Raw genomic sequence first — 26,780 nt, 5'->3', positions numbered from 1 at the left:
TGTTTCAGATTCTGTGTCTCCCTCTCTCTCTGACCCTCCCCTGTTCATGCTCTGTCTCTCTCTATCTCAAAAATAAATAAACATAAAAAAACCCAAAACAGCCAGCTTGTCTGATGGCAAAGAGGGGACTCCTTCCATTCTGGGTGGGGCTCAGATGCTCCTGTGCAGTGAATATGCCTCAGCAACGGGAGATGGAGAGGAGGGAAATTTAAATGAGTCTTAGGGGATTGGAAAATTATTTGGTGAAACGTTCCTAAGCTTTTTCTGCTTAATACCCATAAATTTCAGGGGTCATGTACGCTAACAGCTTTCGATTTATGATGTTCTTATTCTCGAATTGTATTTAAGCCAAATTATGAAAAGGTAGCAACAGTAAAAAGAGCCTTTTAAAAATGCTTTGGGGTCCATCATGGGGTCAAGCCATTTCTGTCGATCTTTGCCACCACTTTGTTAAAACAAGGGCTGTGGGTGCTGACAGCCGAGTAAGCTAATTGGTGTTGGCCGCCAGCCCACCAGGAATCCTCCTCTTCTTAGAAACTTTTTCCTCCCTTCCCCAGCCCCTGCCACCAGTAAGACCTTTTAATGGCTGCTGAGGGCAAGCAGGGAAAAGCACGCCTTGGGTAAACTTTGTGGGGCCAGGTCTCACTCAGCTGCCATAGCACACAGATATTCCCAAGGCCTCTAATTAAAATGCCTACAGTCCACCAATTCGCTCCTGTTTCATTGCCCAGGGGTTGCAAAGCTCCCTGCTAATGCTGAACACAAATTAACAAAATGCCGTGTCAGCCTTTCTTGTCCCATTACAATGTTATTGTCATATTTATTAGCACAAATCCCTGTAGGACACGGGGTGGAATATCTAAAAAGTGAGTTAAGCACTCTCCGTGGCTGGATGGGGAAAATGCTTTGGCATTTCGCTGCGGCACGCGTCAACTTTGCGATCCCGGCTCACAGCCACTCTCCTCGGAAGACAAGCCAGCTGTGTTCTCGTTCTGGATGGGGACGTTCTCTAGACCTGTAATTATCTTCCACTCCTGCTACCGTAAAATGACTAGGTTGTGGCCACCGCTTTTATTGCAAAGAACAGTGCTCTATTCGTTTACCAAAATTGAACAACCTAGAGCATTACCACGAATTAATTACAGACCGAGGGAAAAACTACACACAAACTGCACCCATCACGGTGCTCTAAATCACGTTAGCCTAATCGCTTGATATGCAGAATTAAGTTTACTTTTGCACATCTCCCTCCATTGATTCCTTCCCCTCCCACTTTGTGTCTATCTGGCTGCCTGCTTCTGCACTCGTCCGTGGGAGATACATTTTACCCCAAGGAATAGCAAGGTCAAAATAGGAAGAAAACAAAACACCTCTTTGGAAGGTTTGGCAAGGAAGCAAAGGTATGTAGTATTACAATTTTGTTCTTGGCAACAGCAGAGACATACATCCTGATACCTTCCTTTTTTCTCCTTGCCCACTAGAAAAATATTCTCAAGTCATGGCGCAGGAGAAAGCGTAAGAATCTAAATATTATATAAAAAGGCACAGAGGAAGTCTGCGTGTAGAATCCGGGTCAGGGGAGTGATGTGTAAGCAGTGTCTTGATGGACACATAGAATTTCATCACCTGGAGAAGTGAGGGAAGAGAATTCCAGGACTCAGGAACAGAAAGTGAAAAAACACAGAGGCTTCAAGTATATATGGGGAAGGACAAAGGGCTCATATAGGCTTTTTCATTTCTATTTTTGTTTGTGTTTTACAAAAGGTATAATGCATTCATGTATGGAGATGTGCGCTCAAGGAATTATTTATAATGGGGAACATGGTGCAAACATTTGGCAACCAATGATACAAACAAGGGACTCTATTTGAGATATCTAAACAATTAAGGAACTTGAGCAGATAGGTGTCTTACAAAGATAACTTTGTGCATTACATGAGGTGGGGGAAGGGTGGGGGGCTGCAGGCAGAGAGGTGGAGCTGAAGGTCACGGCTATGATCCAGGTGGAGGGTGCTAGTGAGGACCTGAGCAAGGGCAGCAGAGGGTGGAGGGAAAAAAGGGGGAACCACAGGAAACTCTTTTCGGGAAGTCATATCAATTAGGACTTCCAGTTGGAAGGCTTCGGGTAAGCGAAGTTTGGGATTCTGAAACTGTTATCTTGGAGGGGAAGCTTTTGTGAAGGTAGAATAAAGAAGAAGATGTGGGGCAAATGAGAAATCCAGCTTTGGAAACATTGAGTTTAGGGTGCCTGTGGAACATGTGGGTAGAGATGGCCATTAAAACAGTTGAAATTCCAACCTGGAAACCAGGGAGCTAGCCAAGCAAGCCTTTGGGTACATAACCCCCTCACATAATGACTCATCTCCCTTTCTGTCCATATATCCTTCAGTCCCTCTAGCAAACACAAGAAGCACCTCTCTGTGGTAGACCCCATGCTCATGTCGTCAGAAGGCAAGAGCAGTTAACAAGCTGAGGCCATTTATTTTTTTTTCTTTTTTTTTTTTTTAAATTTGAGAGAAAGAGAAAGAGGAGCACATGCAAGTCGGGGGAGAGGGGCAGAGGAGGAGAGAGAGAGAGAATATTAAGCACGTTGTGCATGGAGCCCAATGAGGGGCTCAATCCCACAACCCTGGGATCATGACCTGAGCCAAAATTAAGAGTTGGACCCTCAATGGACTGAGCCACCAAGGAGCCCAGCAGAGCCTATTTCTTGGCTGATAAGGCTGAGCCCTTGCACTAACTACTTGGTCATTGGCCTCCGTCCTGGACTTACACAATAATCGTGATGCCATCACTATTGTCAGGTGAGGAACACAAAGCCAAGGGCAATCATTCTCACTCCTCTCACTGCAGCCTTCCCCACACTGCCTGCCACATCAGCACCCAGAATCCACTGGAAATCTTCCACTGGCATTGGTATATGGATAAAGAAAGCCCTGGGAAAACCATTGGTCCCTATGCAAGGCAGCTCTCCTGGTACTTTCTCTTGATGCCTAAGACACCAACCAAAACTGTGACGGGTCATAGTCAAACTCAATTCACACCATCAAATATGAGTGAGGACAGTGTTTGAGCTATATGGGTTTTTTTTAAGTTTATTTATTTATTTTGAGAGAAAGAGAGAGAAGGGGAGGGGCAGAGAGAGAGAGGGAGAGACAGAGAGAATCCCAAATAGGTTCCATACTGCCAGCATGGAGCCCGACTCCAGGCCCGAACCCACAAACTATGAGATCATGACCTGAGCCCAAACCAGGTCGGATGCTCAACCAACTGAGCCACCCAGGTGCCCCCTTGAGTTATATGTTATAAGCAAATATTTTCAAGCTTCTCCATGCTCCAGCATCACATATTGCTCATCCTCAAATCAGGGATTTTAGGGCAACATTTTGGGCCAGTTGGCAATGACTGTGGCCAAGGATTCAAGAATGCAAGATTTTTGTCCCAACCCAGCTACCGTCATTGATCCTGAAGCAAGACATTTAACTTACAGCACCTCACTCTCCTTGCAACAAAGCTTGTTAACTACTTCATGCACATGCAATGCTCTGAACATCAGTTTTAAAATTCAATAATTATTATTCATTTTCAACAAGTTAATCTCTCAAGAATTAGAGGAAAATTCCAGATTGAAGAGTTCATGAAGATCTAAAGGGATGAAAGTAAGATTAATAATTGTTACTCAAATAGAATCTGTCTTCTCAAGACTCTGCCTCCCAATTAGTGCACAAAGCATATTAGGATGTCTGCTGCCCACTAGGGGCGTCTTCTGTCCCACTGGGAGAGGTAGAATGCACAGGGGGGGCTATCAGCAGGCACAAGTTCTGGGATGCTACCCTACCTCTATCAGTACAACCCTCCTTGTTGACTTTCAGCAATGTTATGGACTTCGGGAACTTACACTACTGAGGCAGGAGGAGACAGGGAGAGATTCCAGTTGTCATTTAAAAATGATTTGGAGACATCAAAACACCTCCTCTGCCCTGAGGGCAGTGGCAGAACTGTGGTGAAGTACATCCCTCGGCGATCTGGAGTGGGCATAGCAGAAATGTAACTGACCTCACTTTCAAAAAATGGAGGTATTTGCTAAATCATAAGAGACCATTATGAGGCACATTTACCATCGATAATTTACAGGGCAATAGATGAAAATTGTCAGATGAAATCTTAAGATAAGCATTGTTATGCACTAAATTGCATAATTCATCAGCATCCCACAGCTGGCCTCCATGTTTACTGTCAGTGCCTGGGGTTTCCCACAGTTCTACAGCTGCAGAGTTCCCAAAATTCATATGTTGAAGGCTTAATCCCCAATGTGACTATATTTGGAGAGGGCCTGTGAGGAGGAGATGAAGTTTAAATGAGGTCATGAAGTTTAAATGAGGGACCCCCAACAGGACTGGGGTTCTTACAAGAAGGAGATACACCAGGGGTGCAAGCACACGGAGGAAAGACCGTTGAAGACACGGCAAGTAGGTAAGCATTCACCAGCCAAAGAGAGCGGCCTTAGGAAAAACCAAACAGCTAACACCTTGAACTTCTACTTCTAGACTCCAGAATGATGAGAAAATAAATTTCTGCTGTTTAAGCCACCCAGCATCTGGTATTTTATTATGACAGTCCCGGAAAACTAATGCAGACGCTATGAATATGTTTTCTTCCTTACCATGGGAAACAGATCACCTCTGTTTTCATCCTATACATACATATCAAAATAAATACACTTTGTTTTCGTGAACTTGCTTGTTTTCTTTCACTGCATTTTGTGCTTCTTGCTCCTCATATGATTTCTGAATCAACCCACCCCTACTTGTCTCTCTAGTCCTACCATGACTCGTCATTATAGCGAGGAAGACTCCATCCCTCTCTCAGACAGCTAAAGATAGGCGAGGGCAATAACTGGTTGCATAGATTTGCAGCCCTTTGTGTAAGCTGAGGGCTGCCCAGAATGTTACAATCAAAAGGCATCCACCTAAAGAAAAACATGTGTCTTCTTCCATCTTCCACCTAGACGCCCATCACTGATGTTCTGTTCTGCAATGACACTTGAAGCCAAAGAAGCCAGAGATAAAACTGTTGACCTCAAGATTTTTATCCTGCTTCCGGGGGCAGTTTGGACACAAATCCACAGAGAGTGGGCAGTGGGTAAGTGAAATTGATGGTGACACATAGCATCATCTAAACAAGTATGGTCCAGAGAGGGACATGAAAATGTCCGGCTGCCTTCATGGCCAGGACACATAGACATATCATAGCTCCTATGATGCCATACTGAATACATCACATTTGAGCTCCTTGTCACCACTATGCCAGACTTAACATGAAATAGTGAGGCAGGGTATCAATGGGCCTCACTTTCACAGCAGACATTCTCTCACTAGAGGCCTGAGCTTGCTGTGACATACGATCCTCTATGGGAGCCAGCAGGGTGCCTGAACTGTAGCTGTAGAACTGTGGGCAGCCCAAGGAACTGACAGTAAATATGGTGGCCAGCCGTGGGATGCTGGGAAACGACCACTCCTGAGAGGGCAGCTAAAAATCTAAAGGATAGCTCAAACTTCCCCAGAATTAGAGTCACCAATAGGGACATTCTCTAAAAACTGCTCTGAAAACCAAAGGATAACTTCAAGAGACATTATGGAAAGGACTCAGAGGATCATGTCCCTAAGGATAAATGAGCAATACCACCTGGGATTTTAGCTTCAAACCCTTGGACTAGAGACATGGACAGCCTAAGGCTCAAGGCAGTGCTTACCAAACTTCAGATCCCTTAGGTACAACATTTGCAAAATGTGTTATGTCTGAATACCTGCTATGATGGCTAATTTTATGCATCAATTTGAGTAGACTGTGGTTTACTCAGATATTTGGTCAAACATTATCCTCAGTGTATCTGTGAAGGTGTTTTTGGATGAGCTTAACATTTGAATCTGTAGACTAAGTAAAGCAGATTTGCCCTTCCTAATGCAGGTGGGCCTTGTCCAATCAGTTGAAAACCTGAGTAGTTTAAAAAAGCTGAGTAAGAGGGAACTGCCTGATGGCCTTTGACCTGGGACATTAGTTTTTTCTTGCCTTTGGAGTCAAACTGAAACGTTAGTTCCTCTTGGGTCTCAAGTGTGCCAGCTTTTAGACTGGAATGATACCATTGGTTCTCCTGGGTCTCCAACTTGCTCACTACAGATGTTAGGACTTCTCAGCCTACATAATCACGTGAACCAACTCCTCACAATAAATTTCCATCTATCTATCTATCTACCCAGCTATCTATCTATCTATCTACCTACATAACTACTATTGGTCCTGTTTCTTTGGAGAACCCCGACTAATACACCTGAGATACCCTATTTACCTAATACTTACTGAATCTTTAAATGGCCTATTTGAATAAATACATTTTTAACTGCAACTTTATGTCATATTCACAAATTCAAATCAAGTATTTGTCATTAAAGACATAAATATATATACTAACTGTAAAATTAAATATGCACTTATTAAAATAACAGTTTCCCTGAAAACACTTACTTCTGATGGTAACTGTATATGAAGCAAAACTTCTTCTCTTATTTCAATTCCTAGCAAATGGATATCAACTATATTTTATAGTGAATCTTAGCTTCCTTTTGAAGTAGAAAATCCTTCACTCTTAAGCATCAAAAATAATCCACAATACCCAATACAACAGAAAGAATGCCATTAACGTGTTTTGGTTATCAGTTGCTACATTTAAAACTATCACAGAATGTGTGGCTTATTATGTCCCACCCATTTTGTGGATCAGGAATTCAGGAAAGGCTAGATTGGACAGTTTGCCTGTGATCTGTGGAGCATCAGCTGGGGAGGCTGAGATGGAAGGATTCACTTCCAAAGTGGTTTCTTCATCCACACATCCAGTAGCTCCATTTCCTGCCTCTTCCTCTGCCCCGTGCCTCCCCCCCCCCACCACCCATCCTCATGTCTTTTTTTGTCCAGGACCTTCCACAGAGCTTTGGCTCCTAATAGCATGGCAGCCTTGGGACAATCTTCCTCTTATTTGCTGGCTCAGGGCTCCAAGAGTGAGCATTCTGAGTCCCAGGTGGAACTGGAAGACTTGTGATGTCAGTCCTGGAACATTATCTCAGCCACATCCTATGAGTCAAGCAAGTCACTTAGAACAGCCCAGAGTCAAGGAAAGGGGAATTAGACCCCACAGCTTCATGGAAGGAATGTCAAAGAATCTGTAGCCATGTTTATTCCTCTACCCCATTCTTATGTTCTCGACAAGGAAAAAGTTCTCAGACATGGGATTTCCACATCACAGATCAAAGTGTATACTATATATCCAGAGCTTATACAGGAGCCAGGCACATGAGAGCAAAGGCATGGGTTTGGCTTTGAAATTGGTTATAGAACCTCCTGGATAACCTTGAGACACTTAAACTCGCTGCTTAAGTTCACTGAATCTTAGGGTTTGGTCTGTGAAGTGGAATAATGATATATTCCAGGACGGTTGTGTGGATAACTAGTACAAAGTCTGCATCATCATGGTCCCTCATTAACTGTTAATGCTTTCAAGCAAACCCAGAGAATAGTGAGGGCTTTCCAAAGGTGTTTTTAAAATACTCTATTTATTACGATAAAACCTATGCATAATCTGAAAGAGAACGAAACATGATAGAAAACGTCTTCTCAAGCTTAAAGGTACAGTTTTTTAGAGGAAATCCACTACAAATCTTCTCAGAATGTTAAAGTTACCCCCAAATTCCTGCCACAATATTTGAGATGTCTCTACTTAGCAATCATGTAAGGAACTGACAAAACAGAACCATCTTTTTTTTTTCAAATGTTTATTTATTTTAGAGAGAAGTGGGGGCAGAGAGAGAGGGAGACACGAATCGGAAACAGGCTCCAGGCTCTGAGCTGTCAGCACAGAGCCCAGCGTGGGGGGACTCAAGCCCACGAACCGTGAGATCATGACCTGAGCCAAAGTTTGGCACTTAACCAACTGAGCCACCCAGGCACGCCCAGCACCATCTTTTTAAAACTATAATTAAGCAGGCATTTGGGGAGGTAAGAGAAAGTGGAGTTCATGGCAGGTTGGCATACTCTGATCCACAGATGCTCAGTGGTGGTGAAAACACCGCCTGTAGAGGGGCATTTTGGGAATGTGCTGGATGTGGTTTTACCTGGCCCAATACTGGGAGCAGGGTGAGCATTACTGCATGTCGGGGGCAGAGACCAGGGACACTGGACACACAGAGCTATCCCCCATGATGAAGCGCGGTCTCGCCGTATGGTCACATGAGTGAAAATCTTGTTTTTGTGAACCTGGAGTGAACTTCATTTTATGTATAAACACATTTCTACTTAGCTATAATATATACTTTACTTTCCAGGAATGTAAATAATACCTAAAGCAAATGCATAAATACAAAATTCTATTTTGTTCAGAATACCAAGAGTTGTTTGCTGTTTGGGAAAATCATGTCACCAGCAGCAGGACCAGCTTGTGCTGCCTGAGTCGCCAAGAGCATTATTTTAGACTGCACTGGAGGTAGCAGATGTCAAGCACCTGACCCCTTCATGTGGTGTCCAGAACAGGGCGCCCACACCGGAAGTAATCATTAATTACTTTGTTTTTATTCCTCTTTATATTTCAGTTATGACATGACACTGGTTTTTCTTAGACTGTGGGTGTGGGTGGGCTGTGTTATCTGGGAACTTTGGGGTTGCAAACAGGGGCTTAAAAATATTCGTAATAAAAATGAGGGTTGAGTCTGACAGGACTGAAAGCCTACTGCTTTAAAAGAAGTTTGCTGTGGATCAAAAATGCCTTTCCAAGTGGAAACACCAGGGAATCATTTCCTTTCTGGAACCTGCTGGACCTGGGAGCAGCCCAGCCGGGTTGAGCAGAAGCAGCTGGCTCTGACGCATGAAAGAGCTCTTTCTCCTCAGCCCTCACAGGTGAAAAGACAAGGACACCCCATTGGCTTTTCAAAACTGAAGAAAAGACTCAGCAGACTTCATATGGCCATGTGAGCCTCCACAAGTTATTTAACGTAAGCCTCAATTTCCCTACCTGTGTAATGGAGATAAGAATAGCTCTCGTATTGGGGCGCCTGGGTAGTTCAGTCGGTTAAGCATCCAACTTTTGATCTCAGCTCAGGCTGCACAGTTCGTGAGATTGAGCCCCGCAGTGGGCTCTGTGCTGACCTCACGGAGCCTGTTTGGGATTCTCTCTCTCTCCCTCTCTCTCTCTGCTCCTCCCTTGCTTTCTCTCTCTCTATCTTTCTCTCTCTCAAAATAATAAGTACACTTAAAAAGAGCCTTCATATTAAGCACCCATGTGGTTTAAGTCCGATAAATAAGATAAAGCATGTTTAGTGCTTCTCTCAGCATCCCTGAACATATGATGCTCAATAAATGAGAACATGTATTTATTACCACTCGGATAGCACTTTACACATACTTTTCCATATACTGTTTCCTTTGAACTTGATATACATTATCCCGTACAACCTTCCCAACGACTTCTGAAATATTATATCCTATGATCTAATAAAGTTGGGGTGACACCAAAGTGTGTGTATGCTCTTTCCACAACACTGTGCTGTCTCCACCCATGCTGACATTACCATTCCTTGAATCACTCATTCCACAAATATTTATTGGGCACTTGCCACATTCAAAGCACTGGGCCTCAGCAGTAGTGACAAGAAATATCACCCCCTCGGAAGTAAGGGGGGCCCAGGGTTGCCACCATACCTGCCCTGGGTCACATCAGTAGCCATTAAACTGGCTTTGCCCACTCAGAATCCGTGCTGCTCCATTTATATTTATTCTATACAGCTCTGAAGACAAAAGTACCCCCTTAGAGGAGGAAGTTACTGCAAGAGGAAGCTAGGGGAAGTTCTGGAGGGGAAAATGCCCTTGCTAACAATTAAAGTTTCCAACAATGGAAGAGGGGGCAGCCTCTTGAGAACAGAGGCTGTGCTGTCTGTAACTTTAGCAGACACTAGGGAAGAGTCTGAGGCTTGACCCTGGGAGGAAGACTTTTACAATCCATTCAATCTAAGAAGCTAGGAATCACTTCAAGACCACTTCTCAGAGTATAGGTTTTTGCCTTTAACTTGTCCCCTCAAATGTCAGATGTTTTTCCCTCGAGTTCATTATTTCAGTCATATTTTAACCTTCCAGTTTACACAGCGGGGTGAACTGGTATGAAAATGGTCTGGAACCATGGGGGAAAGGAAGGGGGGAAAGCTAGTTTCAAACAGAGAGGGAGGCAAACCATAAGAGACTCTTAAATACAAAGAACAAACTGAGGGTTGATGGGGGCAGTGGGAGTAGGGGAGGGGAAAATGGATGATGGGCACTGAGGACGGCACTTGGGATGAGCACTGGGTGTTGTATGGAAGCAATGAATCACAGGAATCTACCCCCAAGACCAAGAGCACCCTGTACACACTGTATGTTATCCAACTCAACAATACAGTATATAAAATAAACAAATAATTAATTAATTTAAAAAGAAGAATAAAAAAGAAAATGCTCTGGAACTTAAGTGATTCCATGGTCCCAATGTAAATTCTCCTTATCCTGTCCTAAATCTGTATTCCCAGGGAAGAGAAACCCCCCTGGAAACTGATAATCTACCAAGTACACAAGCAGAATACAGGAAATCTTGGCCAAAGGAGGCCTTGGCTTTGCTTAACTGTGTCCAGGAAGCTGTGTAACCCACACTATCCGCTGTTAGAAATCTACAAGGACAAGCCAGGTCCTTGGTCCCATGGAATTTTTTTTCTTCAGGCATGAAAATGTTAAATATAGTCATAAAAACAGTGACCTAACCTGTGCCCAGAAATATATTTTTTAAATGATTTTATTTCCAGTTTATTCCACATTACTCTGGTCTCAAGCCAATTAGTAGAAACTCAGTATTTGACCTTAGCAGAGATTTGGGCTGAAACACGTGTGAGACAAACTTTTCTGAATGCCCTTTTTCCTTACCCTGCTAATGGAGAATTTTAGTCCCTTTATTTGTGACTGGGGTTCATGACAAACGACTTCTAACTCAAAGGGAAGGCAACAGAAATAAAAGACCAGTCCTCTATACCATCATAGGTCATCGGCTTCCACACATTGTCACACACATCACACCCAACTTGACTTTATAACTTCAGCTCCCTGGAGAGAGTTTATACTCACCTGGTCTCATTAAGGCAATGCACAAAATTGTACAGCCTTCCCACTGTGGGACCAATTAACCATTTCCATATCAGGCACCAACATAACCACACCATCCAGTTTGCCCTCATTATTTATGTCAAGTACTTAATTATGTTACAAACACTCAAAACAAGTGCCGTATTTTCATACTGTGGGTGGTGATTTCAGACATTAGAACCAACTGAGGGTCCCTCCACTGCACTGTTTCTATACTTCCTAATGTGTGCACCAAAATATAAAGTGATCTACAGCTTTCCACTTGAAGCATTGTTACAAGCAAGCTCTTAAAGGGATACGATCAAATATGCTTGAACATCTCATGGCATCTGAAAGGGAGAATTCCCAATATAAGGGGAAATGCACAGGTGACCATGTAGTGTACTGACCTCCAAATCTCATGGCAAACTCCCTCAGCACAGGCAAACAATGGCAACAGCATGAACAAATGGCACACATTTCTCAAGACTGAAAAATGACAGAATCTATTCCCAGAGTGGCATTCTTTACCAATCAATAAGCTCAGTGCCTCACATGACATTTTTGAGTTATTCTCTTTGGGATGAACAGCATATTTTATAGCTAATTGTTAGATTAAGCCTTGATATCACCATAATTTCCCAATAGTGAGGGTACTAAGTCCTAAGGAACTATGAAGAAAAGTGGTCAGCCTCTTTTTTAAAAGGCCATAAAGAATGAGAATAATTCCTATTGGCTTATAATAGTTTAGAAATGGTTAGTTTAGAAATGTAATAGTTTAGAAGTGGCCCAAAGGAACTGTTTGTTGCACGACCTCCAAATCCTGTCTCTAAAACGGAAAGCATGAATGCCCCAAAGTTGGCTTTCACCTTGTGGTTTTCTCTCCAGATCTTCCTTTCCTTGTTCATAGTTGCCTGTCAAATAGGATTAGAATCGTGACGCCAGCCCCAGGCCAGCTCAAAGGCTGCATCCGGGGCAGACCCTCAGATATGGCCACTGCGATGTTAACCTCGGTCTGGTGACAAGGCTCAGGCCCAGCTCTGGACACCAGGGCAAAACAGACTCCTTGGTATTCGGTCCTGGTTTTCTCATCAGAACGATGATGTCCCAGGATGACTTGTGGACAAATGTGAAAGGGAAAAGAGGAAACCTTTCTTTCAATCCAAAAGGAAATGACCCAGCAGGTCTATAAGCTGACAACCATATGCTAACTGTTGGCCATTATTGAGTCCCTTCTGAACTGCAGCAGGGGAGGGAAATAAGAGGGAGAGGGATGGTTAAGTACTCATTGGATGGGGCATGGAATAGGGTCTCTCCTTTGGGTTTTATCCCAGTACCTCTTTGTTAAGTGCCATTTTCCGATGGCTGGACCAGGACCCATTGAGGGTAATTCTTTGCTCTGCCGGCCCAGTGTTTGTTCCCAAGTTTAGTACCCATCCTCATGAAAGGCTGTGTGTTTCTTTAGGATTAATTTCAAGCCATATACTTCTGTTTTGAAAGAATGATGGCTTTTGCTCTGTAATGAGAGAGCAAGAGAGCAAAAGAGCAAAGACTTTTGTTACCAAATATTCAGCTCCCAAAAGTTGAGTCACTATCACGGGGCTAACCAGACAACGTCACCACCTTGCAAAGCATAGCATTGACACTATTTTTCCCTGGCACATCAATTTTCTCATGACAGCCAACTCCACTCTGTTTCTAAATTGTACGCCTTATAGAGAAAGGAAGGCCACCACTCCTCAGCCATGCCCCTTCCCCAAAGGGCTGGCATAGCCTGTCTACAGGACTATGCAATCATTCTTGAAAATCAGCAAAGCTGGGACCACGTCCCATTTATCTGACCCATAAATGCAGCTGCTGAAAAGAGATGCACGTTTGCCTCCCTCACAAATAAAAATCTAGGTAGAACATGCCTGAGTTGGTGGGAGAATAAAGAGAGGTTCACCTGTCTATGCCGCCAGATTCTATAAAACACAACTGGCCAAATAGTAACAAGAGCAATCGCAGGGAAGCCCACCTACAATTGGATCTCAGAATATATTCCCGTTACTCCAGGGTGTCACACAGACTCAGTGGAATGATTTTTCAGCTTAATACAAAAGGAGAACTGCCACTGGGTAATAAATTCCTCTCTGTCCTAAAATAATAGTCCACCAGGTGATCATTGCAAGAAGCAAGAGGTGTTTTATCTCCTCCGTGGCGGCAAAGTGCCTCTTCTGATGCTGACTGATTCCCACATGCACAAACCCTGCTTGCCGCTCACCTCCGTCCCACCTTCCTGAGGACAAGGATGCTCCTGGCTGTATCAGCACTGCCAGCTGAACCGGCAGCAAACTTTATCACCAGTACCTCATCTCAGCCAGGCTCTCAGCTCCAAGAAGCAAGAGTCCACCAATGCTAACAGTCAAAGAACCCAGAGGAAAGGGAGAGAGGTCTGACTTCCAGAGGAGTGATGTGCAGTCGTTACCACTTGCCGTCCAGCCACTGTGGCCGAATGGCAGCATCCCTCATCAGGCTGTCCTTAAACATCACCCACTGGTGACTAGCTGGAGTGTGTCTGTGTGTGTGTTGGTTGGGGGGGGGCAGGGGGTTCATTGTGGAGCCGGATGCTCTGAAATGCCCAGTGCTCCTGTACCTCTTCAGATATTAACATACGTAGGTCAGAATTAGCCAAATTTCAAACGGCCACGAGCATATCCCGAATGGCCCTCTGTCTGTACCTCCTCTCCTCCAAGTCCCAATCTAAATCTCGGCGCCTGACAAACCGCGGGGTGAGAGCCTGCAGAAACACTAGGGAAGAACCCTTGCCGGAACTGAAACCGAGATGAATACAACAATGAAAAAACACTTAGGACCTCGTGGGCTTGCAGGCAGAGCACTCGAACCCAGTATGTGTGAACCAACAAATGCAGGATTGGCCACAGCGATTTATAGCAGAGATGCTAGCAGAGATTTATAGGAGAAGCGAGAGTGTGGCGTTCTTGCAAATGCCGAGGTTTGGGGGAGAAAGGTGGAAACGGACAATGAAAAAAGAAAAAGCGACGGATTCCAATGCAACCCAAACATTTGGAGCCAACCTTGCAATCAGAAATTTTACCATGATTTCGGTGATCCTGATGGTCTTTGAACCACGCTGGAAAATGTCACAAGCGATGTTTGAATTAAAATCCAGTAGATTTGCCAAAAGACCAATTGTTTAAAATTGGCAGCATTCCAGAGAACTTACTAGGCTGCATACTGCCCGGGGCTGAGAGAATTGCTAATTCTAGAGAAAGTTAATTATCACCTTATTGATAAAGGGGTAATTTTTAAAGCTTATGGTGTGGCTTTTGTGACTCATTAATTAAAATTTAGAGTAATTTACTAGACACAGCGGTGGCTTCTATTACATTATATAGGTATCAAACCATTTGGTTTTTGTTTTTTTTTTTTCCTCCCAGGGGCTGTTAAGAAGCCCCCTCATCTCTCCTCACCTGCCTTCCAAAGCACCAACAACAACCACAACAACAAAAACATTAAAAACGTGTAAATCTCAAACCAGCCTTTTGGGAGATCGCTGGATTCAGATGCCCAAGGAGGCACTTAAACAAAGCTCCCTCCTAGATAGGTCCAATGTGCCCACCAAAATGAACAGACACGTGTGCTCCCACCCAAAGAGACCGCTTTTACAAACTTCATCTCCAAAATGTTAGACGGAATGTTATGCCCTTCGGTAGTTAAATGGGAAGAGAGTCACTCCTCCTCTCCTCGCTCTTCTCTCCACCTCACCATCCCCGAGTAAAAAAGCATAAGGCTCAGAGGCAGAGGACAGCACAGACCAAAACGGGAGGTGCTTGGAATCTGAAGCCCCCAGCCCCACCGGACTCGGGGCAGCGTCGCCTCCCGCTTCCTGCAGGACGCGTGGACTGCGGGGGGCACGCCCCGGCCACCTGGCTGGCGTCAGTGTGATGCCCAGGCTTCCAGGGGGACACGCCGGCGAGGAACGACGCCCCGCGGAGCTCAGCCGCCCCCTACCCCCACCGGCCGGAGCGAGTTCCGAGTTTCCGCCCGCCCCACCTCTGCCTGGACCCAACGGTGTCAGAAGGGCGAGCGTATGTGGGTGCGGTGTGTGTCCTCCGGGAGCCCCAAACTGTCAGCAGATCTGCAACACCCTCGGAAATGGAACTCCCCCAACGTACGAAGGGGTATTCCTCTCTGAGCATTCCTTCTTTTCATTCCAGGGAACTTCAGTAATGTTGCCTTAAATTTGTTGGAAGTGTTTGCGATCCAGAATTGAGATTAAAAAATAAATAAATCCACCACGTTATGAGAGAGGTCTAACGCAGTCTGCTTGTGATTTTCACATCGTTTAAAGTTGCAAGAAATTTTAAATTCGATCTTTGTGCTTTGAGGCACCGACTGAATTTTTTACAATAAGCAAATATTACTTAACGTTGAGAAAGTCATTACTTTTTTGAATTTCCAGCGTAAAGGTTCTTGCAGCAGGACCACAGCCCCGTGGGGTGTCCCAGCGCGGACTTGATTTCTAGCAGCTGGTCTGCTGGCCTTACCTGCTGCTGGAGAGCCCTGGCACCCCAGCCCCCCAGAAACCAAGAACCAGAAAGTGAAACTGTTTCTGCTGGTTTCACTTGCCTTGAAAACATACCACCAAAAGCAAATAAAGGACCGAAAGCGATTTACTCTTGTTTCTCTTATTGTTTTACATTCTTTCTATTATCGTTCATTTACTTTTTTTTTTTTTTTTTTGCAGCCAAATAAAAGTAATTTTGGAGGCACGAAGAAATTGAAACACGTTACACACAGAAGGACTGGTTTTTGTGGGATTTGCACGTGTGATTCTATAAAGCAAGCCGACTGATAAACTTCCCAAAATATTAGAGACTGTCCACATACACAATTTAAAGAGCTAAGGAAAACATAGTTACATTTTCAAAAATATCTGTCACACATATGTTTAAAAGGTAAAGATTCTGGTGCCACCAAACAACTCCCCTAAAATTGAAGTTCCTACATTAATGTTTTATTTGAGTTTAGATGATCACTACTGTCCTTCTAGGTAATCTTCACCCAGGTGCTGTTGCTCAAATAACCACCCCCCCCAACTCATTTTTTCAGGCTCGTTCTACCAAGCAACACAAAAATGCTCCACACAACTATTGTACCCCTAGATCGTTTACTTTACCACACTATAAATTCCTTCTTAGTTATTTTTATGCTTTCACTTCAAATATTCTGTGTTTTTTTAAGTCTTGAGAATAAAAGCAACTATGCCTCTCACTCTTCAAAAATGGTTCCTCTGGTTGAAAAGAAAGGAAAATGCAAGAGTGTACAACGTCTCGATTCTGAAAAGCCTGGATCACTTTCTCAAGTACCACAGGGTCTGAGACCAACCCAAAGCCACTTTCTCAGAAAGCTAGTGATTGTCTAACCCTCTTGAGTACTGTCATATAATCCAGAGACAACACCATGAGTCACCTCTCCATTATTATATTATAGGTAGTAGAAAGGGCTTTGACTTAGCACCTCAACTATCGCTCAAATGACTTACAGCCGACACCACCCTCATCCACTGTCCTGTTCTGGTCGGCAAGCAAGCTGCAGAGGTACCTTCATGCTGCCCCGTTCCAGTTACACAACACCCCACCTGGGAAGAAGGTAGCTCTGTATTTGAACTTGGGAAAACTGATCCTGACATTCCATAGCCACCTGGTTTTTTCCCCAAAACTAACCAGTACCAGCAACTAGCAGTAAATAGTATTCTCATCTGTCTTGATAAATTAAGAAAAAAAAAACAGTACAAAGACATGTAAAATATTCCATCTGGGATATAAATAATAAAATTCAATTTTAAAAAGTACTCTTGCATGTTCACAACACATCAATTTTAATAATTAGATTTTAGTAAATACGTTTATCCCAAGACATAAAACACTTTTTAAATTAAAACAAAACAAAAGCAAAGCGAAATCATCATGCAAAAAACCCACAAAAAAACCAAAAAAAACCCACAGGTATTTGAGTTCACATTCGGGGGAGAAAAAACAACTTTCTATATATTTAAATGCAGTTAAAGAGTAGTGAATGTGTACGTACCCCAAATTTATAAACTATATAATTCTATCCTGCATCTTCCTCTCTAAGATCTGGTTAAGAAATCAAACATTTTTGTTTTGAGTAGGAGGAACTGAAGTTTACCTGCTGGCCTCAGTGGTTTTAGGACAGGGCACTCGTGCATTGCCGTAGAGGTAGGCATGCAACCCAGATAAACTGAACCAGATAACCTGTCGTGATGACAGTAGAGAGAGAAGGAATCCTGTGTCAACGGCACACCCTCCGATTGTGCATCTCCCTTACCTACGGCTTGTTCACCAGAGCCCTGATCAGGTTCTTTACCAGGCCGGGAATGTTGACTCAGAAGACAGATGACTTTCGGTACATGCAAACCGAGTATTACAAAAGCTAATCTTCCACCCGTGTGTTAGTAGCTCACAGTTCGTCTCCAGCAGCCCTGCTCTCCGGCTGCAAACATCTCATTAGACTAATGCATTCAGCACAGGCAGAAAACTCGATTTACCATAGCTACAGCAATGAATTTCCATTACGATGACAGCTTCAACCACATCATGTCCGGAAAACCAGCCAACCACTGGCTTTTAAAGAACACACACATTTTACATGCAGAAAACGAGGCGTGTGTGTGTATGTGTGTGTGTGTGTGTGTGTGCGTGTGTTTCGTGTTTCCTTCCTCTTAGCAGCCCAACTAAGAGAAATGTGCAGTGTAGCTTTTTGCCGACATGAGCTGCAGGGTAATGACACTTCTGCTTCTTTGGTAGTTACGTCCTTGTAATAACCTGAATTATGTCACAATTGTCAGAATGGGTGTTTCCAACATTTCGGTTTTCATTACCCCTCCTCTGTTGCCATAGAAACCAGACTGTAACATCATCTCTTTGTCCCGTTCCTGCAGCAGTGTGGGCCAGCACCGGGCTTGTAAGATACTGGAGAGCAAGAGGAGTGGATGTTTGACTTTAGACAAATAAAACGATAACAACAAAAACATTCTAATAACATCACTGTTCAGGAGAGCCTGTGTGTTTGCCAGAATGTTGCCTACTCAGGCCAACACACCACGGTCATACATATTGACTCTACAACTGCATACAACACACGTAGTCAGGGGACGGAGCCCAGACTTGGGCTCCAGATCTGTGTGTGTAAGTGCAGAGTGTTTCTACACTCGTGGTCAGGCCTGCATGGGATAGAACGGTCCTCATGCAAGAAAAAGGCTACGACTATTCACCCTCCATGTCTCATTGTGTTCTCTGTGGCAAATCAATTTATACTGGTAAAGGCACTTTTTCTCCTGTTTTTTTTGGAAACGGGAGCAAGACTCCCCTTTGCCCAGTTCTTTCAGCCCATTCTGGAGTATTATTCCAAAGTATGTCCTACAAGGCAAAACATCCATTCAACAAATATGTGGCCACCCATAGGCTTACTCCTGGGGATGCGCAATAAGCAAATTTAGCAAATGTTTAGGACTAAACATGAACGAGAGCCAATTAAAGCCTAGACCGCAACTTGGACAGTTACCGAGAGAGACAAAAAAGAAATTACAAGTTGAGGTTTGTCTGAATGCATATGCAGAGTGACATTAGAAAGAAATAAGAAGCCACTCTCCTCAAATTACGAATGCATGAAAAAATTAAATTTTTTTTGAAGTCAAAGCATTGTACTTATTGAGCAAGAAATAAATTCGCCACTTTAGTTCATTTAATCATCTAATCTTGTTTTTTCATTTTGTGTGGGACAAGGCAAGTTTGGTAGGTTTTCATTTTGGTCATTTAATATAAATTTATTTCATTAAAGGAGGAGGAGGAAGAGAAGGAGGAAAGAAAACAGGACCCAATGAATGATTTCAACTGCCAGCATGTCTGTCACAGTGGTTGTGTGTATCATGCCCATGACCTCAAACACAATCCCACAGTATGCTCAGCAAAGGACCTCAAGCTGTCTGGGATGCAAGACCAGTGTTCACTTTAAAATGTTTCTTCAGATAAATAAAATCGGTCTTATTAAATGATCACAAATATTTCTCAAATACTGTGAAAGAAAGAAAGAAAGAAAGAAAGAAAGAAAGAAAGAAAGAGGAAGGAAGGGAGGGAGGGAGGGAGGGAATGAAGGAGGGAGGGAGGGAGGGAAGGAAGGAAGGAAGGAAGGAAGGAAGGAAGGAAGGAAGGAGCTTTGCAGAATCTGCCCAAAAGAAAGGAGTTTCCGCTTTTCCTATTCAGCTCTGTGTGAGTCTGTGATTCTGAGCCTCGAAGTCCATGCTTCCTCACCTCCTCCCAGATGTGCTATTGTGACCTGTCCTTAAGCCGAGCGTGTCTGGGATGCAGACATGGGCATCGCAGGTCAATTGCATAGTGAAACTTCAAATTGAAGTTAACTAAAGATGGCTTACTTAAGAAATGATCAATAGATAGATCGATTGATCCATCGGTCGACAGATGGATATCCACTGGAATTTCTTTTTTTTATGCACCAGGACTTTAGGGGTTAAGAAATTAAATCCATGTTTTTAAAAGTTCTAAACGTTTTTTGTTCCAAGAAAAAATTAAGTTAAACACGTAAAAGAAAAGAAATTTGGTGGGCTGGCTGCGTACGAACTGAGGGATATGTTAAACAGAAAAGGGGCCCTTCCCAGCTAACATCCCTCTCAGTCTTGTACACCCCTGGGCTGCGATCAGGATGCTTAGGTTGTGCCACGTTGTTAATTTTCTTTGGCTCTGTGGTTACATTTCTGTCTCAGACCACAGGCAGCACGCTCCACTCTTTCCACACAAATGCTACTGGGTTGGTGGTTAGCAAGAGGCGGCCAGAGGGAGCAGGTTAATTTGGGGGCATCCCAAATGCAAACCTACTCAGAGTAGTATCCATTCGAAGAGTAATCCCTGTCAGTGGCTGGTAAAGAGCTATGGTTCCAACAAGCAGCAGGTGTCGAGAGCTGTGTCCTGGGCAGGGGAGTCAGTGCTACTGCGAAAACAACCTATATTATCATAGTAATAGCTAACATTTACTAATGAAATACTAAGTCAGAGCCCTTTTCAAGCGTTATCTCACTTATAACAACCCTATGAAGTAAGTACTATGAGGACTATCCCCATTTTACAGTTAAGGAAACTGAAACAGGATGCTAATAAGTTGCCCCCAAGGTACCACAGCTCAGAAATGCTGGATACAGGATTGACCCAGCCAGTGTGTGCCCAAAGACACACAATTAATCATTTGGCCACATGGCCTCCTGGCACTGCCCCTTCATCCAGCTCTGTCAGTAACCCAAAGACATTGGTCAAATCACTGTCCTTAAATAGCACGGGAGGTGGGGGTAGGGGACGAGATTGTCTTTGTGGTCCCTTATGGTTCTGACATTCTACAGTCCAATGAACTGCTTTATCTGCAGGGCTGGAACAGACCAATGCTTTGGGTTGGAGGAGAACTCAGTCGTAGTCGTGGCTACGGCCGTGACTGCTAAGGAACAAAATGCACCCTCTCTCTCAACAGAATAAGACCTGGTGAACCCGTGCTTTGGAATGCCAGTTTGGGATGGAGGTGGTGGGAGACAGCATGGAGAAAGCAAGCTTTAAAGGCTGAGATTCCATTCCTGAAGTAGCAAAGGGAGACCCGTCTCCCATACTCCAGCGGCCACAAGACTTTGCTTCCCACCATTCAACACAGACATGTCCTTAAGTGTTGGAAAGTTTGAGAAGTTTCAGGGTTATGGAAGTTATGAGGGTTATGTCACCATTTTGCCAAAGTGGAAATTGAGGCAGCAAGTGATTAACCTGACTAGTCAGACAAGAGTGGCAGAACAGAAAGTGGATGCCAGACCCCTTGGCTCCTCCAACCTGAGTCTTCTTCGACCCAAAGCCCTGCCTTCCATGGGGCCAGATTTTCGTTTAAACAAGGCACCAGGGATCTTTGGAAATTAAAAACAAAACTGTTCTTTTTAGTGAAGGTAAACAGGAAGCAACCTCAATGTTCAATAAAAAGAGATTACTTAATGGGGCGTCTGACTGGCTCAGTCCGTAAAGCATGTGATTCTTGCCCTCAGGGTTGTGAGTTTGAGCCCCGTGTGGGGTGTAGAGATTACTTAAAAATAAAATTTTAAGAGAGAGAGAAAGAGTTTACTTAAGTAAGTGTATCATGTGTCTACACCATATATTATACAAAGTACTACCAAAAAAGATGTCATAGAAAACCATGTAATGACGTGAAGAAATGCTCTCAATATGAAGTTGCTAAAAAAAATTACAGGTTACAAAATAATATGTAGAACCTTGTTTTGAAAAACTAATTTGCAGAATGCTGGAGATATGTTAATAGTAATGATCTCTTGACGATAAGATTATGAGTATTGTGTATCTTTGTAATCTTTCTTTTATATTTTCTACAAAGGAGGACCTACTTTTTGGTCACAATAAAAAGTTATGTGAATTAACTGGTAACAGAATTTTTCCTATCACATCTACAAACATATTTGCTGATAATTCTCATAAATCTTAAATTTCAAATTTTCCTTTTTAACCAATGAAATAAAAATAAAACATCTTAGGTCACATTCAGCCATGGCCTTAGCCCGTGCTTCAAGCGCAGAGTCTGCCCTCAACTCACTCAAGCTGTCTTTGCTGTCCTCCCCTCTGGGCTTCACCACCTCCTAACACCTTCAAGCCACACTGGGTACTCAGCACACCCACAATAAAATCAGAGACAGACTCCCTACCCTTCCCCACCCAAGGGGTCCCTCAATCTGTGAGGTCCTCGCCAAGCTGGTAATAGTCTTGTTCAACTAAAGCCACGTGCTAAAGACACCAGAGGTTGGGAGGGGGTGGGGGACGTGATGGAATAAAGTGAAAATCACTCCTGTCCAAGGAAAGAGTGACTCATTCAAGTTCTCCTGGGCCTAAAACATGGTTCCTTTCAGGTGGGGCCTCCTCTCTTTGTGGCTCTGGGCCTGTGGCCCTGGCTGATATTCAGAGACTGACTTAGTGGAAATATTTGTCTCAAGGTCTGGCAGTTTGGGTAGTAGCAAGCGCAGAGACCCTCATCCCAGGGCCAGTGTCTGCTAACAGGGGTGGTATGGTGAGGGCATGTGTTGACAGCCGGGAGAGCTGAGGGGGACAACAGCAGAGGCTTTTTCTTTGGTCACTAGGCCGTAAATTTCAAGATGGCAGGGAACCAGTCTTGCACTCCACTGTATCCACAGCACGTAACACATGTCTGGTCTACAGTAGGAAGTCAACAAATAATTATTGCTGATGAATAAAAGAAACTAGGGGTTAAAGATGGTGACCTAATCTTAAGCAATATTAGTATAAGCTTTTAGACACTATTCCTTTTCCCCGGTAAAAGTGATTGACTTTGGATGTCTGTCATCAAAAATAAAAAATAAAAAACAAAAATTCCTAACCTGTTAAAATTGAAAGGATGGTTTATATTTCCAATCTTCTTCCTCCTTTATACTTTTAAAATTTTATCTCCTGCAGATCACTTCTGCTTTGAGGCATTTCGTTTGAAACGAGCCAACTTTTATTCAACATTCATACATGTGATCTCCAAGCACTTTTGGCTATTTGCTAGGTTTCCCTTTCCTCCTAAAATATTTTCCCCTAGTTAAATATGAGAAACCAACTTGTAGTGCTGAGAAACTCCTAGGTTTGGAGAAAGTGAGCCCAGACAGATCTATATGTGCACTCTAAAGAGACAGAAAAAGGGCACCTGGGTGGCTCAGTTGCTTAAGCATCCAACTTTGGCTCAGTTCATGATCTCACATTCGTGGGTTTGATCCCTGCATTGGGTTCTGTGCTGGCAGCTCAGAGCCTGGAGCCTGCTTCCCATTCTGTGTCTCCCTCTCTCTCTGCCCCTCCCCCACTCATGCTCTGTCTCTGTCTCTCTCAAAAAATAAACATTAAAAAGAATAGAAAAAAAAGACTTCAAACAAAGTAAAGAGTATAGGCTGATAACTGATACTGCTGATAACAGTTACTGCTTCTGGGCCCAATTTCTATAGAAAGATGTGTGTGTGTGTGTGTGTGTGTGTGTGTGTGTGTGTGTGTGTACACACATATAAAGTAGAAAGGACATAGCAGGGGGTCCAGCCAAGAGAGACTACTTTTTTTTTTTTATTTCATTTAGATAATAGCCTCTTGGGGTTGCCTGCACTTTCAGGTTCTAAAATAAAGTCATCGATCACCCACAGCTCTGCCTGCCTTTATTTGAGGGAATATCTCCAAGATAAGCCTCTTAGTTACTAAAATTTGAACCTGAATGCAGATGATACAGTCTGAATTTTCTCACTCTCTTTAATAAAAATAAATCTGGTTGGTGAATAAAAAGCAACTGCTGATGAATTCCTCTTAAGGATAACCAACTTTAGTGTGGACCACGTCTTTCATAAGCCCACTTGGGGCAGAAGCTGAAATCAGAAAACTGGGTCTGGACCCAGAAGAAGGAAGAGGGAAGTAAGACTGCAAGTAACAGTAAGAGCAACTCAAACTGGCTTAAAAATAAAGATCAGTCATTGGCAGAGTGTCCAGTGAGCTTTAGGTGAGGCTTATCCAACAATTCAGTGATATCACCAAAGAAATGGTCTGAATCATCCTATGTCTGGTCTCCCTCATGGTCACAATATGGCTGCCGGTTGCTTTCAGGCTGCCATACTTTCCTATTGACATCCAACACAAGGGAGAGCCTCTTCAGGTACCATCCACAGAAGAGCTAAGAAGTTTCTTTCCTAGAGTCTGCTGCCAACATCTCTCTCATCTCATTGCCTGGAAGTGGACTATGCCCCATCCTGGAACCAACCAGTGCCACCAGGATACGCTGATTGGCTTAAGTCCACCTTTGGAAGGAGAGGAGTTCTGCTTTCCTCCAGGAAGAGGAGCTGCCAGGGGAGGGGTGGATGCCTGAATAATTGCCATACTCTTAGCAAAAAGGAAGAGAAATGGATGCTAAAAGACCAAAATCAGCAAGAAGCTACTGACTTGTAAAAGGTGGGGAGGGGAGATCTAGAAGAAAAAAAGTGTGAGGGGGTAGGGAGATGGTAGGATGTTGTGCATTATGACTGAGACCCACATCCCATAGTGCTCGCAGACACTGATCTTTAGGAAAGACCGCAGAAATCATGAAGTGCTTGATGTGGTTGAATTTCTTGTAGAAACTGGTGAAGACACTGAGTTTTGCATCGTGGGTTGATGCAGGTGAAACCAAGACAGCTCATGAGAAGCCTAGGGGCAAGACCAAAGGGATTTAGAAACTGTCAAGCCTAGGGGAGTAAGTAGCCACACCAGGAGGACTCTGAACTTTCCCAGGGTGTGAAAATCAGGAATTTAAAGGGCAGAAAGGCAGCCAGCTGACAAAGGGGCTAGAGTCACATAAGTTGAGTGTGTACTTAGCTGTATTATGTCCTTTAATAAAGGGGAGAGATCTTCTGGAGAGGAAGACTTGACTGGAATTGGTACTCTCCAGGGGAGTTATTTAAGAGAATATTGGGATCGCTTTAATCTGGCTGCGCAGTTTGTCCCCCAGCTGTGTGTGCATGTACATTTGTGTGTGTGTTGGGGGGGTGGGGGAGAGTGTATGTGTGTGGTGTTTTGTGGGAGTTAACAGCCAGCACCTACCTTCAGGGAATTGTGGGAGGGTCAGTTCTGAACTTTTGAGCCATGAAAGGCTACAGGCAAGCCTTGGGAGAATGGCCAAGGGGGAACTGAAGGAGCTGGTGAGCAGGCACCACACATCTTGGGGCACAAGGGGCACTGTGGGGACTCGGATTGCCTGCTTTTGGTAGCAACAGGACATGACAGCACCATCTAAAAATGGGCCCTTTGGGGCGCCTGGGTGGCTCAGTCGGTTGAGCGTCCGACTTCAGCTCAGGTCACGATCTCACGGTTCGTGAGTTCGAGCCCCACGTCGGGCTCTGGGCTGATGGCTCAGAGCCTGGAGCCTGCTTCCGATTCTATGTCTCCCTCTCTCTCTGCCCCTCCCCCATTCATGCTCTGTCTCTCTCTGTCTCAAAAATAAATAAACATTAAAAAAAATTTTTTTTTAATAAATAAATAAATAAAATAAAAATGGGCCCTTTACTGACCTTCCAGTGACCAAGACCACAAATGACCTCTTTGGACTAAGAACAAATCTCTCTGTAGAGAGATGTCCCATTTTCCCAGACTGTAGGAAGAGGTACAGCCCATATATGAACACTAAAGGAGATAGAAATAGCAAAAAGTAAAAATGAAAAGAAAAATTAACAAGAAATATACAAGTTTTATTTGAAGTTCAGTGGCTCAGAGCAGAGATTCTGGCTTGACGATGTCTGTGACCGTGGTCAAGAAACTCAAATACCAGGGGTGGTAAAAGAAACATGATGTCAGGTCTGGCTCAGCCTTAATTCTTCCCCAGTGTCCTCTAAGGCTTGGTTCAGGAGTGTTTGAAGATGGACAAATCATCACAGGGTAGTTGGTAGGAGTGATTCATTCCAGAATAACTGTGAAGAGAAATTCCAGAATGATGGATGCCAATAGACCTAGTGAATTGGCCATCCTAGAGGAATGTCTCCAAAGGAAAAAATAAAACTAGGAGGTAAGGTAATGTTAGAACATAATGAAAGCATTACAGTGCTGATGGACAATTTGGGGATAAATTTATGGAAGTTGCTTGGAAAATCAAGTGAACAAATAAAAAGAGAGTGAGAATTATTAACTCTAAGAGAGAGAAAACCATAGTACACCATAGCTCAATTCTAAATAATATATGCATTTTCAAAATAATATTATCACTAAGTATTGATTTCATTAAAAATTATGCTATAACTTTATTGGGAGGATGAGGGGAGGAAAAGGTGAGATGAGGTTTCCAACAAAATCCACATCTTCCAAAGTAAGAAATCAATAGATTATATCTAAAACAAAAAATAATCAAGAAATGGCAATCTATGCAGGGTAATTACAAATTCAGAGGCAAACATCAGAAACAACAGCTAAAACCAAGGTTGTCATTACAGAGTGGAGATGGGGGACAACAAACAATTATTTTTTATATAAATCTTATAGAATTATTTCCCTTTTTAATCTTTCTCAATAGATACAAACATATATACATACATGATTTTGATTGTAAAAAGCATTAAATAAAAAATTTTAAGCATGTTTATTAAAAAAAAAAAAAAAAAAAAAAAAGCATTGATCCTCTACCTCTGAGAGTGGAACAGTTCACAAAAACTAGGAGCATGGTATTTTCTCACCTAAGGAGAGTTGTCATTTTTAAAACATTTAATAAAACTCAATCACAAGTTAAAATAAAAATTTCAAACAAAATTTCTAAACATTTAAACCTGATTTTATGGCTTTTTAACTCACAATAAAAATGTCATGTCAGTACATTCTTTTTGAAGATACTTGACCATTGCTCTCTAGTCAAATTTTTTCTCTTGGAGACATCCACTGAACAGTGTAGCACCTAGAACAGCACCTGCCAGATGGCAGGCACTCCATAATGTTTGTTAAGTGATAAATGAATGCATAAGAAATACTAATTTGTTACACACCTGT

At 43.2% G+C, this 26,780-nt stretch overlaps 1 protein-coding gene across 6 annotated transcripts in view; it reads right to left on the bottom strand.

The window, feature by feature from the left end:
* SCML4 (Scm polycomb group protein like 4) overlaps nucleotides 1–17,775 on the bottom strand; it is a 124,961-nt gene extending 107,186 nt beyond the window's left edge. For 3 of the 6 annotated variants that reach the window (XR_008422931.1, XR_002078247.2, XM_019443018.2), the window contains exon 1: nucleotides 17,536–17,758. The gene's annotated coding sequence lies outside the window, so the exon portion shown is untranslated. Of the gene's footprint in view, nucleotides 1–17,535 lie in introns of all 6 variants that reach the window. The other 3 variants (XR_002078248.2, XM_053904603.1, XM_019443019.2) reach the window with 3 other exon arrangements.
* Nucleotides 17,776–26,780: the final 9,005 nt, after the last annotated feature.

Source organism: Panthera pardus, unplaced genomic scaffold, assembly GCF_024362965.1.
Source record: "Panthera pardus isolate Hobbes unplaced genomic scaffold, ASM2436296v1 HiC_scaffold_17, whole genome shotgun sequence".
Classification (NCBI taxonomy): Eukaryota; Metazoa; Chordata; class Mammalia; order Carnivora; family Felidae; genus Panthera; species Panthera pardus.
The sequence above is the reverse complement of the archived record's forward strand: the minus strand, read 5'-3'. Positions and strand labels throughout refer to the sequence as shown.